At 42.3% G+C, this 19329-nt stretch overlaps 1 protein-coding gene across 5 annotated transcripts in view; it reads right to left on the bottom strand.

Annotated features, from left to right (window-relative positions):
• Positions 1-18938, bottom strand: part of LOC139387831 (epidermal growth factor-like protein 7) — a 43388-nt gene extending 24450 nt beyond the window's left edge. Inside the window, exon 1 of one of the 5 annotated variants that reach the window (XM_071134089.1) lies at positions 18821-18938. The gene's annotated coding sequence lies outside the window, so the exon portion shown is untranslated. Of the gene's footprint in view, positions 1-5336; positions 5643-7619; positions 7855-18820 lie in introns of those variants that run through there. The other 4 variants (XM_071134087.1, XM_071134088.1, XM_071134090.1 and 1 more) reach the window with 4 other exon arrangements.
• Positions 18939-19329: the final 391 nt, after the last annotated feature.

Below are 19329 nucleotides of genomic sequence, written 5' to 3' on the forward strand. Positions count from 1 at the left end.
TGGTACCTTCAGGCATTTGGAAATTGCTCCCAAGGATGAACCAGACTTGTGGAGGTCTACAATTATTTTCCTGAGGTCTTGGCTGATTTCTTTTGATTTTCCCATGATGTCAAGCAAAGAGGCACTGAGTTTGAAGGTAGGCCTTGAAATACATCCACAGGTACACCTCCAATTGACTGAAATGATGTCAATTAGCCTATCAGAAGCTTCTAAAGCCATGACATAATTTACTATAATTTTCCTAGCTGTTTCTAGGCACAGTCAACTTAGTGTATGTAATCTTCTGACCCACTGGAATTGTGATACAGTGAATTATAATTGAAATAATCTGTCTGTAAACAATTGTTGGAAAAATGTATTGTGTCATGCACAAAGTAGTTATCTAAACCGACTTGCCAAAACTATGGTTTGTTAATAAGAAATGTGTGGAGTGGTTGAAAAATGAGTTTTAATGACTCCAACCTAAGTGTAAGTAAACTTCCGACTTCAACTGTATGTATATAGGGCAGCAGACTTTACGGTGCAGGGTTACGTAACCGGGTGGAAACCTCCTAGTGATGGCTATTTAACAGTCTGATGGCCTTGAGATAGAAGCTGTCAGTCTCTCGGCCCCAGCTTTGATGCACCTGTACCTTGCCTTCTAGATGATAGTGGGGTGAACATGCAGTGGCTCGGGTGGTTGTTGTCCTTGATTATCATTTTGGCTTTCCTGTGACATCGGGTGCTGTAGATGTCCTGGAGGGCAGGTAGTTTTCCCCTGGTGATGCGTGGGCAGACCCCCCACCCTCTGGAGAGCCCTGCGGTTGCGGGCGGTGCCAGGCAGTGATACAGATCTACATGATGCTGTCAGTTGTGCTTCTGTAAAGGTTTGTGAGGGTTTTAGGTGCCAAGCCAAATTTCTTCAGCCTCCTGAAGTTGAAGAGGTGCTGTAGCGCCTTCTTCACCACACTGTCCTGTCCGTGTGGGTGAACAGGGAACAGGGAGTACAGGAGGGGGCTGAGCACGCAGCGTTGTGGGGCCCCTGTGTTGAGGATCAGCGAAGTGGATGTGTTGTTTCCTACCTTCACCACCTGGGGGCGGCACGTCAGGAAGTACAGGACACAGTTGCACAGGGCGGGGTTCAGACCCAGGGCCCCGAGTTTAATGATAGGCTTGGAGGGTACTATGGTGTTGAAGGCTGAGCTATAGTAAATGAACTGCATTCTTACATAGGTATTTCTCTTGTCCAAATGGGATAGGAAAGTGTGCAGTGCAATGGCGATTGCATCGTCTATGGATCTAGTGGGGCGGTAAGCAAATTGAAGTGGGTCTAGGTTGTCAGGTAAGGTAGAGGTGATATGTTCCTTAACTAGCCTCTCAGAGCACTTCATGATGACAGAAGTCAGTGATACGGGGTGATAGTAATTTAATTCAGTTACCTTTGCTTTCTTGGGTACAGGAACAATGGTGAACATCTTGAAGCAAGTGGGGACAGCAGACTGGGACAGGGAGAGATTGAATATGTCCGTAAACACTCCGGCCAGCTGGTCCGAAGCATGCTCTGAGGACGCGGCTAGGGATGCCGTGGGTTAACACGCTTAAATATCTTACTCACGTCGGCCACTGAGCAGGAGAGCCCACAGTCCTTGTCCGCGATGTGGCAGGTATTCACTTTGTAGTCCGTGATTCCCTGTAGACACTGCAACATTCGTCCCGTGTCTGAGCCGTTGAATTGCGACTCCACTCCGTCTCTATACTGACGGTTTGCCCGGTTGATTGCCTTACGGAGGGAATAACTACACTGTTTGTATTCTGCCATATTCCCAGTCACCTTGACATGTTTAAATGCGGTGGTTCACGCTTTCAGTTTTGCGCGAATGCTGACATTTATCCACAGTTTTTGGTTATGGTAGGTTTTAAAAGTCACAGTGGGTACAACATCATACACTTCCTGATAAACTCAGTCACCGTATCCGTGTATTCGTTGATGCTCAGAGGCTACCCAGATCATATCCCAGTCCGCATGATCAAAACCATCTTCAAGCATGGACTCCAATTGGTCAGACCAGTGTTGAATAGTCCTTAGCACGAGTACTTCCTGTTTGAGTTTCTGCCTATAGGAAGGGAGGAGCAAAATGGAGTCGTGATCAGATTTGCCAAAGAGAGGGCTGGGGAGGGCCTTGTAAGCATTTCGAAAAGCTGAGTAGCAGTGGTCTGTTTTCTCAGAGCGAGGGCTACAGCCAATGTGTTGGTAGAACTTCGGTAGCATTTTCCTCAAATTTGCTTTGTTAAAATCCCCAGCTACAATATATGTGTTTTCCAGTTTGCATAAAGTCCAGTGATGTTTGAGGGCAAGTCGTGGTATCGGCTTGAGAGGGAATATACACGGCTGTGACTATAACCGAAGATAATTATCTTGGGAGGTAATATGGTTGGAATTTGATTGTGAGGTATTCTAGGTCGGGAGAACAAAAGGACTTGAGTTTCTGTTTGTTATCACAATCACACCATGAGTAGTTAACCATGAAACATACACCCCTGCCTTTCTCATTCCCTGAGAGTTAATTATTCCTGTCCAGCTAGCTGGATGGTCAAAGACAGTATATCCCGAGAGAGCCATGTATCCGTGAAACAGAGTATGTTACAATCCAGGGGGGCACTTTGGGAGACAGGGGCTTGTGTGTGTGTGTGTGTGTGTGTGTGTGTGTGTGTGTGTGTGTCTTATCTTTAGAGTGATCAATGAAATTCTGAAGTATCAAAGAAGACCTTAGGGTGTGCAGCTATCACAGCTTTGCCTTGTTGCTGGCAGGCCGTAACGCTGATGATTAGATTGTAGGTCATGTAAGGCTTTGAGAATGGTTACTGCTTCCAATAGTCTGAGTCACACTCCCTAAAGGGAATACAGTACAGGACATATACAGTAACAACCTCTTTGGGCGAGATACAGTACCAGTCAAAAGTTTGGATACACCTACTCATTCAAGGGTTTTTCATTATTTTTACTATTTTCTACATTGAAGAATAATAGTGAAGACATCAAAACTATAACTTAACACATATGGAATAATGTAGTAACCAAAAAAGTGTTAACCAAATCAAAATATATTTTATATTTGAGATTATTCAAAGTAGCCAACATTTGCCTTGATGACAGCTTTGCACACTCTTGGCATTCTCTCAACCAGCTTCATTAGGTGGAATGCATTTCAATTAACAGGTGTGCCTTGTTAAAAGGTAATTTGTGAAATTTCTGTCCTTCTTAATGCGTTTGAGCCAATCAGTTGTCTTGTGACAAGGTAGGGTTGGTATGAGAAGATAGTTAAGTTGTGGAAGAGAGAATGCCAAGAGTGTACAAAGCTGTCATCAAGGCAAAGGGTGGCTATTTTTAAGAATCTCAAATATCAATTATATTTTTTGATTTGTTTAACACTTCTTTGGTTACTACATGATTCCATATGTGTTATTTCATAGATTTGATGTCTTCACTATTATTCTACAATGTAGAACATTTTAAAAAATAAAGACAAATGAGTAGGTGTGAGTAGGTGTGTCCAAAGTTGACTGGTACTGTACATCTGCATATATGTTTGCTGACTTTAAATTGGTAGAATGGATGTCACACTGGTTGAAGAAATAGTTGTTTGCTTGGAAGCCAAAGAGTGATTTTGGGGATTCATTAATTGAATCCACAACTCTGGCACTTCCATACAATATTTTTGACAAACATAATCTCCTCTAGAAATATACTGAGCCAAGCAGCTAATGCCTGGGTTCACTCTACCTGTACAACAGACTCAACATGACACTCCACTCCACAGGTGATAAAGAACTAAATGGGAAAGTCATCCAGGCAATGAATACCAATTAAAAAACACTTTCCCTTCCCCCATATATAGCCCAATATCTCAGTGCCCCCTTCCACCTCTCTCGTCCTGGTTGTGTCCCAGCCCCAGGTGACCACACCCAGCTAGAGAGGGTGCAATGAGGTCTATGCTGACAGACAGACAGATGATGATAGTGTTTGAGAGCGGAGTGTAGAGGAGACCTGGAGGCTGTGTCTGTCTGTCTGTCTATGTGTCTAAGTGTGTGTCTGAAAAGGGGCGAGGCTCTATGGAGCCCTGTGTAGAGGGGAGGATATCTCTCTAATGGCTACAGACCAGACAGTAGGATCAGCTTACACAATGTGCCTGTCAGGGGGTTACCAAGGTTGGGCCAAAGGAGGGGCTATGGAGGTGGGGTGGGTGGGAAGACAGACTATCACCACTGTGTCTGAGGGTCTCTCCTCGAGGGGAGAGAGGGGATGGTAGTGGAATGGTGGTGAGGACAAGGGCAGCACAAACATTTACTGCCGTTTCCAGGTACAGTGAAAAAAAGTGAGTGAGTTGTAGGGTGAAGAGCACACACCTCTACCTTCCTGAATTGATTATTTAAGAGGTTGATGTCACTAACCCTGGGGATGTGTGTGTGAGTGCATGAGGTGGGGATTTGAAACTGGCAGAAAGTCAAAGCCCTTGACTCTGACTGATAACGTCTGTGTATCTCCCTGCCCTGAATGGAGCCCTAAAATACACATGTAGGTTGAATCTCAGTTCACACAAAGCACCATCTAACCAAAACTCTCCCTAGCCGAGAACACACTACTCTGAGTTAAATCAGACATGGCCAAGCAAAACAAAACTGAACAGCTACACCTGGACTGATGAATGGGATAATCAAGTGCCCTGAGCTCAGTTAAATATTGATCTAGCTGAGAAATAAAAATAGTGTTATTGCTGCAAATGAGATTGGTAGTCAAATTCAAGACCAGCTATGCCAACACAGTAAATGGATAGAGCATGCGCCCTCATTGCCCTGGTCTAGTCAAGGCATCATGGTAATAAAGCAGTTGGCACAAGTGACACATTTCGTACAGTGGCCAAAAGACGGCAGTGTTTTACAAAACTTTAATCATTAGATCACACACCGCAAACTTGCCTCAGCCAGAGATGCTCTTGCGCTCTTTCTTTCTTTCTTTCTTTCTTTCTTTCTTTCTTTCTTTCTTTCTTTCTTTCTTTCTTTCTTTCTTTCTTTCTTTCTTTCTTTCTTTCTCACTCTTGCATACATGCACGCACGCACTTACGTGGGCACAGACGCACACACAGAGCGAGAGAGAGAATGACATCCTATCCTCCTCTCAATACAACAATAAGCTAAAGTTATCGATATTGATTAATAGTCACAGTGCAACTCAATTATTGCCCCGAAAAATCTGTAGCAGGCTGGCTATGTCCATATCAAAACGAAACGGAGGTGAGTGCATGCATACTGGTTTTGAATGTGCGTAATGGACTGAAAAGAAATAAAAACGTGCAACTCACAAGCAAGTTCTCTGAATACTTATTCCACTGGGCTTTTTTTGTAAAATGTTGTCAAATCCAATCACAAAACTCACAACTGTTCCATGTGCAGCCAAGTAGCCACACACTGTTCTCTTTACCAAAATGTGATATTCCCAGCAAAACAGAAAACCCTTTCTGTATAAGACGAAATCCTCAACAGAAAGTTATATTCCACTCGCTTGAGTAGTAAGCAACCCATATGAGTCGTCCTGTGTTTATAGCCTAGTAGTAATATCTCACTCAGTCAGCTCACATGCAGGTTAGGTCTCTATGAGTAAGTAGCCTAACGTCAAAGCGCGCATTTGGGGGTAGGTAGCCTATCCAAAACAGCACCTCCTCTAGCTCGAGTCAGCAGGGTGTCAGGGGGAGGGGGGGGGGGGGGGGGGGGGTCGACGTCAGCATACGGAGATCTCATTATCAAATAATTTCTGAGTAACAATTAAGTACCGTAGTGTGATTTCGGTTTTAAAAAATCATAATAAAAAATGCTGCTTAGCAAAGGGCAATTTCTCAAGCAAGGATTGTGCTAGGACTGTCTGGGAGTGGTTAGGTCACCACGGAAGGTCAAAACTCAATCCCACCAAAACAGGCTGAAATGTCAGGCAGTCGTTTCAAACAGCTCTTACACCAAACGGGCTTTATCATCATTTTCACCCATTTCACAGTATTATTCCAACCTCATAGTGTGGAAATATATATAAAACTGATGAAAATCACGTTTCTGACTACAACAGGCATTTAACAAAAGCATGTATATATTTTTGCAATCAGCTGATAATCAATAATATGACAAATATAATTTTTATGCATGCAAAGAAAGTAGCCTAGTCTAATATGGTTAATGTGAATGGTTGGCTGAGGATTCCATTGCTATGGGAGTCAGGGCCGGTTCCAGTCATAAGCGGTTTTAGGCATAAAACTCAGTTGGGGGCTCAATTTACTGGTGAGAGTAAGAATAGTAGAATACACCAGGTGCAATTTGGAAATTTGGTTGTGCACCAGCAGTTATGTCAGTAACTGACCGTCACTCAATTAGCCATGCCAGTTAAACATTTCTAGATTGGTAGTTCAAGTGAAATTTCCCACTGGGAACTAGGAGCTTCCTATAATTTATAGCATGTGAATGCAGCATTATTCTAGCTAGCCAGCTATCTAAACTTGTAGTAATAATGGCTGAATACCAAGGGCCCTGACTTCCAGGGGGCCCACATTGATTGTATTTGTCATTCTCACTCAGACATCATATCAACATGACATAAGTCATTACAAAATGTGTAGAATGGCAGGAAATTAGCTTAGAAACTGCATCACGTTATCTCCACCCGATGGGAAAATGTGTAGAATTGCAAGAAATTAGCTGTTAAACTGCTAAAATGTTATCTCTGCCCCATGGCAAAATTAGTAGAATTGCATGAAAGTTGAAGTGAAAGAGAGCGCAGGACATTGTAAAATTGCAAAGTTTTCTCTTCGCCCCATGGCAAGATTTGTCGAATTGCAGAAAACTTGTGATAAAGCTGCAATATGTTACTTTCTGGCAACCCTACCAAATTCACATAGAAATGTGAGTTATAGATCTGTCATTCTCATTGAAAGCAAGTCTAAGAAGCAGTAAATATGTTCTATGTGCACTATTTATACGTTTCCATTTCTTAAGTTTCGTTTTTGCATCTTTTACTTTCAATTTTTTACACAGCTTCAAACAGCTGAAAATACAATATTTTTGGTTGTTGAAAATATATTTCACAGCAGTTTAGATGGTACAATGATTCTCTACACTATACATTGCTTGTTTTGTCACATAAACGGGAATTAGGCAAACTATTAGAATTTCTGCATATTGCACCTTTAAAACTGTAACATTTTCTTTCCACCCCATGGCAAAATGTGTAGAATTGCAGAAATTGTTTTCCTCCACCATCATGAGGGGGGCCACTGAAATGTTTTGCAGTGAGGTGTGGGGGCACCCCAACCAACTCTCGCTTAGGGCCCCCAAAGGGCTAGAGCCGGCCCTGATGGGAGATATGTGGCATCTTTGAACCAGGGTAAGGTTAGGTTAGGTTAGGTTATGTATATCTAATATCAGGCTACATCCAAATAGGCCTGAATGTCATTTTACTGCTGGCAGTAAGGATGGCTCAATTAAACCCTTCAAATCACACTCAAACAAGTTAAAATATGTATATATTTTTTCTTCAAAAGTGAATGAAATTATCATAAATGCAGCTTTTTTTTAGATCAACGAAAAAAATTAACTTTCCTTACCCCCTCAGTATGAGGTCATGTGGTTGTGCGTCTCTGCGCGCGCGATGAATGGAGGCTGCCATAGGAACCAACCTCGACCACTTGGCAGGCAGTTTAGAATAATCTTCCATCGTTACACAATTTATTTTAAACTCGTACCCACGGTTTTTTATTAGAACAAAACTTCGGCTAATTTCTAGATGCTCCCCGTGAACCGACTGACGAAAAATGGAATGCCTTTGGGCGTTTTTCAGTTGCTTTTTATGCAGAGCTTCCTGTGGAACGCAGGAATTGGATGGACAATCCCAAACCGGAATTCCTGTGAGTGTTTCGCGCTGATAAAACCCTTCTACTGCACAAACACTCTCCATCCTGCTCAAACCGCTATGTGAATCACCTTTTCAAGCATTCTCTGCCTACGGACAGTTTGAAGGGACAAGAAAAAGCGTCCAATGAAGTGATTTGAATTTACAGCTTAAACTTTTGTTTAATAATTAATAAATCATTGCACATATCGTTTCAATTACTGAATTTCAGTTTACTTCCTGAATTGATTCCCTTCAATTCGAATTGACCCCAACCCTGGACTGTAGCCATCAGATTTTAACCCACAGAATGTTTTATTACATTACAACAGAGGCTAATTCAGCATAGCAACATTATTACTGAAAATACCGCAATTCGTGTTCAGAGTTGCAGAGAACACGGAATGACAACCAATGAATAGTCCCAATGCAACCATAATCCATCACAATGAGTTTATGGTTGAAATGTACATTTTAGGCCCTCTTATGAGACCTTTTGCTCCAAGTCGAGTCAAAGCAAAAGCATTGAGGGTGTCATTTTAGGATTTTTTTTATTGTGCTTTTGTTTGGAGTTGGATCGGTCTTTATAAGTTATGATTGTAGTCGTTCTCAACACCTCCAAAACATACTGTACAGTCACTCCCAAAGCCTCCGGAACATATAGTCACATCAGCACAGCGATACATAAAATAGAGGACAGTATAACACAGAAATATGGAAACAACGACACATTGATCCCGGGTAAGAGCTGAGTGCTGTATTCACTGACATTCTTATTAGGTGTCAGGAGCACATGAGGACTCTCCATTGCTGCTTTCTATTTTGTATTGGCTTAAACGTGTCATAACGTAGTCTATGAATCATATTTTAGATTTCGTGGTGAATTTGCTGATTTTCATCATGTTTGACTTTGACTCCAACTGGGTGGATGAGGACGTGTGAGAGAGTTATGGGATCTGAGAGGTGTTTTTCAGATAAATGTGTGCCTGAGAGGGAGAGGAAACACGGTATTTAATGTTCATTTGATGTGGTCCAGAACCTTTTGGAGGTAAATGGGAAGTGTGTGTCAGTAGCATGTTAAAGATAGAGCACTCTCATCTATTTCCTTTGAAGCTGAGGTTATGATTAGTCAGTTTGACATCCAGTCTTCATTTGTCATGCTAAGTGTACAAAATGACAGACGCACGCACACACGCTGCACATAAATACTCTAAACAATTACTCATAATGTGTACTCACAACATGTGGCTAAAGCTATTGAGTGGCTGCAATGAACCAGAAAAGAAAGAGAGTGTGTGTTTCATCTGTCACCGTGTCATACACACTGGCTGGGTATAAAATCAGTAGAGACCATATGCTACTCACTGGCTGCAAAAACCCATGAATTTGAATTACTCAGTCTTTATCTTTTTTTCTTTTTGAATTTTACCCCCTTTTCTCCCCAATTTCGTGGTATCCAATTGTTGTAGTTGCTACTATCTTGTCTCATTGCTACAACTCCCGTACGGGCTCGGGAGAGACGAAGGCTGAATGTCATGCGTCCTCCGATACACAACCCAACCAGCCGTACTGCTTCTTAACACAGCACGCATCCAACCCGGAAGCCAGCCGCACCGTGCACCTGGCAACCTTGGCTAGCGCGCACTGCGCCCGGCCCGCCACAGGAGTCGCTGGTGCGCGATGAGACAAGGAGATCCCTACCGACCAATCCCTCCCTAACCCGGACGACGCTAGGCCAATTGTGCGTCGCCCCACGGACCTCCCGGTCGCGGCCGGTTACGACAGAGCCTGGGCGCGAACCCAGGGACTCTGCGCCACCCGGGAGGCCCTTACTCAGTCTTTATCTATGCTGAATAGATTATTTGTACTTTATTTATTTATTTTTTTACATCAAAGGTACATTTAAAAGTTGTTCAGAGGCTAACATTTGGTTCACATTTTCTCTGGTAATAATTTTATATTGGTTAACAGATATGTTACAAAACCACCAGAGTAATAGAATAACATATTAGTTAAATGAAAAGACCAAACTTGCCAGGGTTAGCCATGTTTTTATTCCTGAGGTAAGTTTAAAGGCCCAGTGATTTGGGGGTTTAGCCTAGCGATGTGACCCTTTACTGAGATAACAGAGAAGCCTACGTGCTGTAGCACCATGGCTGGGGGTTGCAGGTGACCACACACACCAACACACACTCAGGACATTCTGTCAAGGGTGAGCAGTAGGAAAGGTTAAAGGAACTGGAGACGCAAAAAGTACAAGTGTGTGAGTGTGTGTCTGTTTCTCTCAGACAGGAATAATTTTCTTTCTTTGAAATCAAGGCTTGGTCCGACGCAAGCAAAGTTTTGTAGTCTGTGGCATATTGCAGATTTGGCCCAGGAAAAGATGCCGATTGCTGAGACCAAAAGAAAACTGAAGCAAAGCAGCACTTCCTGCCAGAGAGGAAGCAGGAAATGGCTGTGGAAGTGAGATTCTGGAGTCGTGTCCCTTGAAACAATTAAAATCTCACTTGTTCAGGAAGCGGACTTGCGTCAAAATGGAACCTGACAGATTTGGCTTAAGGGCAGAAGCACTGACCCTGGAGAGGGTATGAGAGAAGGGTCGCTGTGCCCATGCTATGGTCTGAAGAATGTCATGAAACGTGAACTAACTTTCGTGATGAGCCCTGAGAGGTGCGAGTATAGGAGAGAGGATAGGGTGAGAGATAGTTATAGAGAAAGTGTCATAAGAGAGAGGGAAAGCAAGGAGATAGGTGGTAGAGATGGAAAGAATGGGAATGCTGAGAGAGAGAGAGGTTGGGAGGTGGAGGTAGGGTAGAGTAGAGTAGGAGGGCATACCATACAGTAAATATTATTGTGGCTGACAAACAAATAGGTCTGGAGCGTTCCCACCGCGTACCGCATCGTGTTTATTGTCTGTCTACACAAAAGCATAGGAGTGTGTTGATGTAGAAAGCATTGGTTGTGCCAGTGTGTGTGTACGTTGTACGGGCGGGCAGTCATGTGTGTGTGTCGCCATGTGTGTGTGTTTCTCTGGCTACTCATATAGTGAACGCCTCCCTCCATGTCACTAAGTATTGATGACATCACAAGTGTGTTTACAGATTTTGTGTCTGCAGGCTGTCTTTGTGCCTGCAGGCTCTTAGATGCACCACTGATATCTGCTTATCTTTAAAACCATGAATATTTAAATGGAGCATTGATTAAAAATAAAATCTCAATCTCTCTTCCATCGCTCTCTCTCTCTCTCTTTCTTTGTCCCTCACTCTCAATTTCTTCCTTATCTTTATACTAAACAAAAATATAAACGAGCTGAAATAAAAGATCCCAGAAATGTTCCATATGCACAAAAAGCTTATTTCTCTCCAATGTTGTGTACACGTTTGTTTGCATCTCTGTTAGTGAACATTTCACCTTTGCCACGACAATCCATCCACCTGACAGGTGTGGCATATCAACAAGCTGATTAAACAGCATGATCATTGTATAGGTGCACCTTGTGCTGGGGACAAAGGCCACTCTAAAATGTGCAGTTTTGTCATACAACACAATGCCACAAATGTCTCAAGTTTTGAGGGAGTGTGCAATTGGCATGCTGACTGCAGGAATGTCCACCAGAGCTGTTGGCAGAGAATTGAATGTTAATTTCTCTTCCATTAACCGCAACCAACGTCATTTTAGAGAATTTGGCAATACGTCCAACCGACCTCACAACCGCAGACCATGTGTATCCACGCCAGCCGAGGATCTCCACATCCGGCTTCTTCACCTGTGGGATCGTCTGAGACCAGCCACCCGGACAGCTGATGAAACTGAAGCCCTTTTGTGGGGAAAAACAAATTCTGATTGGCTAGGCCTGGCTCACCAGTGTATGAGCCTGGCTCACAAGTGTGTGGGCCCATGCCTTCCCAAGCCCACCCATGGCAGCGCCCCTGCCCAGTCGTGAAATCCAGAAATTAGGGCCTAATGAAGATATTTCAACTTGATTTCCTTATATGAACTATACCTCAGTAAAGTCTTTGAAATTGTGGCATGTTGCATTTATATTTCTGTTCAGTATAGTTGTGGATCTGTGCTGTGTTTAGAATCTCTGGCCAATACTAAGACGGTTGGCCTGTCCACACCAGTAATGGAGGAATGTGAGGATACAAGCAAAGTCAGCAGAATGTGTCTCTCTGTATGTACAGTGCATTCAGAAAGTATTCAGACCCCTTGACTTTTTCCACATTTTGCTATGTTACAGCCTTATTCTAAAATTTATTAAATAGTTCCCCCCTCATTAATCTACACACAATAGCCCATAATGACAGAGCAAAACCATGTTTTAAGGTTTTGTTGGCAAATTTCTTAAAAAAAAAATGGAAATATTATATTTACATAAGTATTCAGACCCTTTGCACAGTACTTTGTTGAAGCACCTCTGGGCCACTCAAGGACATTCAGAAACTTGTCCTGAAGCCACTCCTGCGTTGTCTTGGCTGTGTGCTTAGGGTCGTTTTCCTGTTGGAAGGTGAACCTTCGCCCCAGTCTGAGGTCCTGAGTGCTCTGGAGCAGGTTTTCATCAAGTATCTCTCTGTACTTTGCTCATTTAATCTTTCCCTTCATCCTGACTAGTCTCCCAGTCTCTGTTTCTGAAAAATATCCCCACAATATGATGCTGCCACCACCATGCTTCACCACAGTAGGGATGGGGCCAGGTTTCCTCCAGATGTAGCGCTTGATATTCAGGCCAAAGAGTTAAATGTTGGTTTCAACAGACCAGAGAATCTTGTTCTTCATGGTTTGAGAGTCCTTTAGGTGCCTTTTGGCAAATTGCAAGTGGGAAGTCATGTGTCTTGTAATTATAGCATTTACATACATATATCGTTCAAAAGTTTGGTGCCACTTAGAAATGTCCTTGTTTTTTAAAAGAAAATAACATTTTTTGTCCATTAAAATAACATCAAATTGATCATAAATACAGTGTAGACATTGTTAATGTTGTAAATGACTATTGTAGCTGGAAATGGCAGATTTTTTTAAAATGGAATATCTACATAGGCGTACAGAGGCCATTTTTCAGCAACCATCACTCCTGTGTTCCAATGGCACGTTGTGTTAGCTAATCCAAGTTTATTCTTTTAAAAGGCTAATTGATCATTAAAAACCCTTTTGCAATTATGTTAGCACTGAAAACTGTTGTCCTGATTAAAGAAGCAATAAAACATACCTTTTTTTGACTAGTTGAGTATCTGGAACATCAGCATTTGTGGGTTCGATTACAAGCTCAAAATGGACAGAAACAAAGAACTTTCTTCTGAACCTCATTAGTTCTTGTTTGTAGAAATGAAGGCTATTCCATGCGAGAAATTGCCAAGAAACTGAAGATCTCGTACAATGCCGTGTACTACTCCCTTCACAGAACAATGCAAACTGGCTCTAACCAGAATAGAAAGAGAAGTGGGAGGCCCCGGTGCACAGCTGAGCAAGAGGACAAGTACATTAGAGTGTCTAGTTTGAGAAACAGACGCCTCACAAGTCCTCAACTGGCAGCTTCATTCAATATTACCCGCAAAACAGTCTCAATGTCAACAATGCAGAGGCGACTCCGGGATGCTGGCCTCCTAGGCAGAGTTGCAAAGAAAAAGCCATATCTCAGACTGACCAATAAAAATAAAACATTAAGATGGGCAAAAGAACACAGACACTGGACAGAGGAAGATTGGAAAAAAGTGTTATGGACAGACAAATCTAAGTTTGAGGTGTTCAGGTCACAAAGAAGAACATTAGTGAGATGCAGAAAAAATGAAAAGATTAGTGCTTGACGCCATCTGTCAAGGATGGTGGAGGCAATATGAAGGTCTTTGGGTGCTTTGGTGGTTGTAGAGTGGGAGATTTGTACAGGGTAAAAGGGATCTTGAAGAAGGAAGGCTATCACTCCATTTTGCAACGCCATGCCATACCCTGTGGACGGCGCTTAATTGGAGCCTATTTCCTCCTACAACAGGACAATGACCCAAAGCACAACTCCAAACTATGCAACAACTATTTAGGGAAGAAGCAGTCAGCTGGTATTCCGTCTATAATGGAGTGGCCAGCACAGTCACTGGATAGATCTCAACCCTTTTGAGCTGTTGTGGAAGCAGTTTGACCGTATGGTACGTATTAAGTGCCCATCAAGCCAATCCAACTTGTGTGAGGTGCTTCAGGAAGCATCGGGTGAAATCTCTTCAGATTACCTCAACAAATTGACAACTAGAATGCCAAAGGTCTGCAAGGCTGTAATTGCTGCAAATGGAGGATTCTTTCACGAAAGCAAAGTTTGAAGGACACAATTATTAATTCAATTAAAAATCATTATTTATAACCTTGTTAACGTCTTGACTATATTTCCTATTAATTTTGCAACTAATTTCATGTATGTTTTCATGGAAAACAAGGAAATTAATAAGTGACCCCAATTTTTTTACGGTAGTGTACATAGGGCAATGGGGTTTCAAAATGTATGTACAGTACACTACATGGCCAAAAGTGTGTAAACACCCCTTTAAATTAGTAGATTTGGCTATTTCAGCCAGACCTGTTACTGACAGGTTTATAAAATCGAGCACAGAGTCATGCAATCTCCACAGACAAACATTGGCAGTAGAATGGCCTTATTGAAGAGCTCAGTGATTTTCAACGTGGCACCGTCATAGGATGCCAAATCTCTGGAAGCAACGCCAACACAATAACTATTCGTCTGGCGCTTCATGAAATGGGTTTCCATGGCCGAGGAGCCATGCACAAGCCTAAGATCACCATGCACAATGCCAAGCGTCGGCTGGAGTGGTGTAAAGCTTGCCGCCATTGGACTCTGGAGCATTGGAAACACGTTCTCTGGAGTGATGAATCACGCTAAATCATCTGGCAGTCCGACAGACGAATCTGTGTTCGGCAGGTGCCAGGAGAACGCTACCTGCCCCAATGCATAGTGCCAACTGTAAAGTTTGGTGGTGGAGTATTAATGGTCTGGGGCTGTTTTTCAAGGTTCGGGCTAGGCCACTTAGTTCCAGTGAAGGGAAATCTTAACGCTACAGCATACAATGACATTGTAGATGATTATGTGCTTCCAACTTTGTGGCAACAGTTTGGGGAAGACACTTTCCTGTTTCAACATGACAATGCCCCCGTGCACAAAGCGAGGTTCATACAGAAATGGTTTGTCGAGATCGGTGTGGAAGAACTTGACTGGCCTACGCAGAGCCCTGACCTCAACCCCATTGAACACCTTTGGGATTAATTGGAATCCTGACTGCGAGCCAGGCCTAATCGCCCAACATCAGTGCCCAACCTCAATAATGCTCTTGTGGCTGAATGGAAGCAAGTCACCGCAGCAATGTTCCAACATCTAGTGGAAAGCCTTCCCAGAAGAGTGGAGGCTGTTATAGCAGCAAAGAGGGGACCAACTCCATATTAATGCCCATGATTTTTGAATGAGATTTTCAACGAGCAGGTGTCCACATACTTTTTGCCATGTAGTGTATGTCTGTCTGTCTGTCTACATGCTGGACACTAGAATGATGAGGCTAGACTGGATGCGGTGGAGATTTGTACTGTAAGGCTTACGAGCATGTGTGGAGAAGACAGATATGTGCAACGTTGCAAACGCACACCTATTATCCCTATTCAATCATATAACACATTGTTATAAAACCACACATCCTGCACACTAATTATTGCATACGCACACGTCATGACAATGTGTGTTGCTTAGATAAGACAGAAGAGAGGATGAGTAAGAAGAAAGGAAGAAAGGAGGAAGAGTCTCTGGGAACCTCATATAGCCCCACAACACACATACGCACACACGCACACACGCACACACACACACACACACACACACACACACACACACACACACACACACACACACACACTTAAACCCCCTCTCCCTGTGCTCCATGCATCTCTCCACCACTACCACAGTGATGACATGTTTTCCATTCAGTCAAGCCAAACAGGAAGTCCTGCATCCAAGGCCTTAAACCCCTCTAAAAAAATGCTGGGTTAAAAACAACCCAATTTGGGTAAATATTGTACAGAGCAAACATTGGGTTGTTTTGACCTAGCCAGTTGGGTCAGAAACAACCCATTGTTTTCTTTAAGATTGGTTGTTGATGCTGGGTTATTGAGCTATTATCCACCGGGTCAGATCAGAAGACTGGAGGTGTGGCATACTATTTTTTAAATATATTTTTTATTTCACCTTTATTTAACCTTTATTTAACCAGGTAGGCCAGTTGAGAACAGTTCTCATTTGCAAATGCGACCGGGCCAAGATAAAGCGAAGCAGTTCGACATAGACAACAACAGAGTTAAACATGGAGTAAACAAACATACAATACAGTAGAAAAATCTATGTACAGCATGTGCAAATGAGGTAGGATAAGAGAGGTAAGGCAATAAATAGGCCATGGTGGTGAATAAATTACAATATAGCAATTAAACACTGGAATGGTAGAATGTGCAGAAGATGAATGTGCAAGTAGAGACACTGGGGTGCAAAGGAGCAAGATAAATAAATAAATACAGTATGGGGATGAGGTAGATTGGATGGGCTATTTACAGATGAGCTAGGTACAGGTGCAGTGATCTGTGAGCTGCTTTGACAGCTGGTGCTTAAAGCTAGTGGGGTACTAGTGGTGTGACAGTAAATGTCATTCCAGTTAATCTGTTCTGTCATATTGTAAATGCATGTTAATGTTGAACCCTCACACTTTTTGTTGCTTTAATAAGTCAAGAATATGAGTTCCTTAAGTGCCTATGTTGAAATATTTACAGCTTTGTTACAATATTTAAATAAGAATGTTTCTAAATGTACAGTTGAAGTCGGAAGTTTATATACACTTAGGTTGGAGTCATTAAAACTCGTCTGTCAACCGCCCCACAAATTTCTTGTTAACAAGCTATAGTTTTGGCAAGTCAGTTCGGACATCTACAAGTCATTTTTCCAACAATTGTTTACAGAGTATTTAATTTATAATTCTCTGTATCACAATTCCAGTGGGTCAGAAGTTTACATACACTAAGTTGACAGTGCCTTTAAACAGCTTGGAATATTACAGAAAATGATGTCATGGCTTTAGAAGCTTCTGATAGGCTAATTGATATCATATGAGTCAGTTGGAGGTGTACCTGTGGATGTATTTCAAGGCCTACCTTCAAACTCAGTGCCTCTTTGCTTGACATCATGGGAAAATCAAAAGAAATCAGCCAAGACCTCAGAAAAAAATTGTAGACTTCCACAAGTTTGGTTCATTCTTGGGAGCAATTTCGAAGGTACCACGTTCATCTGTACAAAGAATAGTACGCAAGTATAAACACCATGGGACCACGCAGCTGTCATACCGCTCAGGAAGGAGACGCGTTCTGTCAATCCCATAGAGAATTTGTGGGCAGAACTGAAAAAGCGTGTACGAGCAAGGAGGCCTACAAATCTAAGTTACACCAGCTCTGTCAGGAGGAATGGGCCAAAATTCACCCAACTTATTGTGGGAAGCTTGTGGAAGGCTACCCAAAACGTTTGGCCCAAGTCAAACAATTTCAAGGCAATGCTACCAAATTGAGTGTATGTAAACTTCTGACCCACTGGGAATGTGATGAAAGAAATAAAAGCTGAAAGAAATCATTCTCTCTACTATTATTCGGACATTTCACATTCTTAAAATAAAGTGGTGATCCCAACTGACCTAAAACTGGAAATCTTTACTAGGATTAAATGTCAAGAATTGTGAACAACTGAGTTTAAATGTATTTGGCTAAGGTGTATGTAAACTTCCGACTTCAACTGTATATTAAAATATGTAATGTGCAAAAACATTGAAGGAAATTTGAAGTTTGCAGTATACATACTTAAAATAATGAACATGAATCATATTTATTCTCACGGATATATAGGTGAAAGCCACGCCCCCAATAGGCCACACCTTTGGATTACCCAAACATGGGTTAATTTAACCATCAGTTGGGGTTGGGGGTTTATTGGGGTTGACCCAGGGATGGGTCTTTTTAATGTAATCCTTCGTTTATTTTTAGGAGGCTTGGCCTATTAGGGTTGTGGCTTTCAGATAGGTATATTTTGCCACCGGTGAGAGTAAATGTAATTCATGTTCATCATTTTGTGGCATGTTAAATATTTTAATAAACAATTAATTAGTGATGGGAAACCAAGGCTTTCTGAACTCTTTGGAGCTTACACCAAATTGTGCTGAAAAGTGGTTAATTACCCTGCGCTTCATTATCGGTTCACAATGCACATTAGTGACGTCTGAGTGCGATTATCAGATAGACGTTTTTTTTCTCTCCACTGTTTTCATTTGAACTCCGTGGCTCAATGGTAAGTTGTTGGCTTTAATAGCCTATATACAGTTGGAATACCATAGTGTGACTTCGACAAGATTTGACCTCATATCCTCACGTCCCTGAGTTCCCTCCTGTACCTGCTAAGCTACCTGTCAGGTGAAAGTACATATACAAAATCCTAACTATATTTGTAAGTACGTTGTCCAGTAGAGGTTGGTGTTTGAAACCAGCTTTGGAATTAAAGAAACCAATGGAACCACGTTGAAATCAGTGTGATCTCGCATTTTGCAACACACGGTTATAAAAAGCATGCAATCAAACAAAGCTTCGGACGTCATTGACGACGTACTTCTGATAAAGTGATACATGTATTGGCACACTGCTTCGAAGTTAGCTGCTTAGAGATTTCGACACATGCCTTGGAGCTCCGGTATCAATCGTAACATCACTACAATTAATTACATCATTATTCAATTACATAACTGTAAAATACATATTTGTATGTTTAGTGTTAGAGAAAATGTGCATATTTTCTAAATGTCTCTCTTGATCAAAACATAGCTCTAGCTTGGCTTCCTGAACTCGGTAGGAACTCACCTTTCATATTAATCTAGTCCATCTATGACAAACAGAAAGTGTTTTTTGTTTATAGATTGATCTCTGAATGAGGTGAAACCACTCTCTCCTGCTGCGCTACGATGTAAGGATTGTCAGTGGCTGTGACGTAGGGTTCAGCCAGGAGTTGATGGACAGTCGGAAGAGCGAATGAAATGGTAGGAGGGACATCCCAGCATCAAGTGGTTTCAGATTTCACATCCTACGGACGCAGGCTCTGTGTCCGTGGGAACCAGGGCTATCGCTCAACGCAAGCCATTTGGATCTACGGATTTCCACAGATTGATTTACAAGCAAAAATGTCAGTCAGAAACAGAACCAAGTAGATCTCCTAAACAGGAGACTTTACAGCCCAGCGTTAAACTACAAAAGTGTCGGTGCTCAACCTTAACAGGTGTAGACAATACAAAAGAACAGAAGAACCAGAATGACATTTACTCTCACAGGTGGCCAAAAGGAACCATCTGAAAGCCACACCTTTACTAAGCCAC

The sequence above is a fragment of the Oncorhynchus clarkii genome, chromosome 29 (genome assembly GCF_045791955.1).
Source record: "Oncorhynchus clarkii lewisi isolate Uvic-CL-2024 chromosome 29, UVic_Ocla_1.0, whole genome shotgun sequence".
In the NCBI taxonomy this organism is placed as follows: Eukaryota; Metazoa; Chordata; class Actinopteri; order Salmoniformes; family Salmonidae; genus Oncorhynchus; species Oncorhynchus clarkii.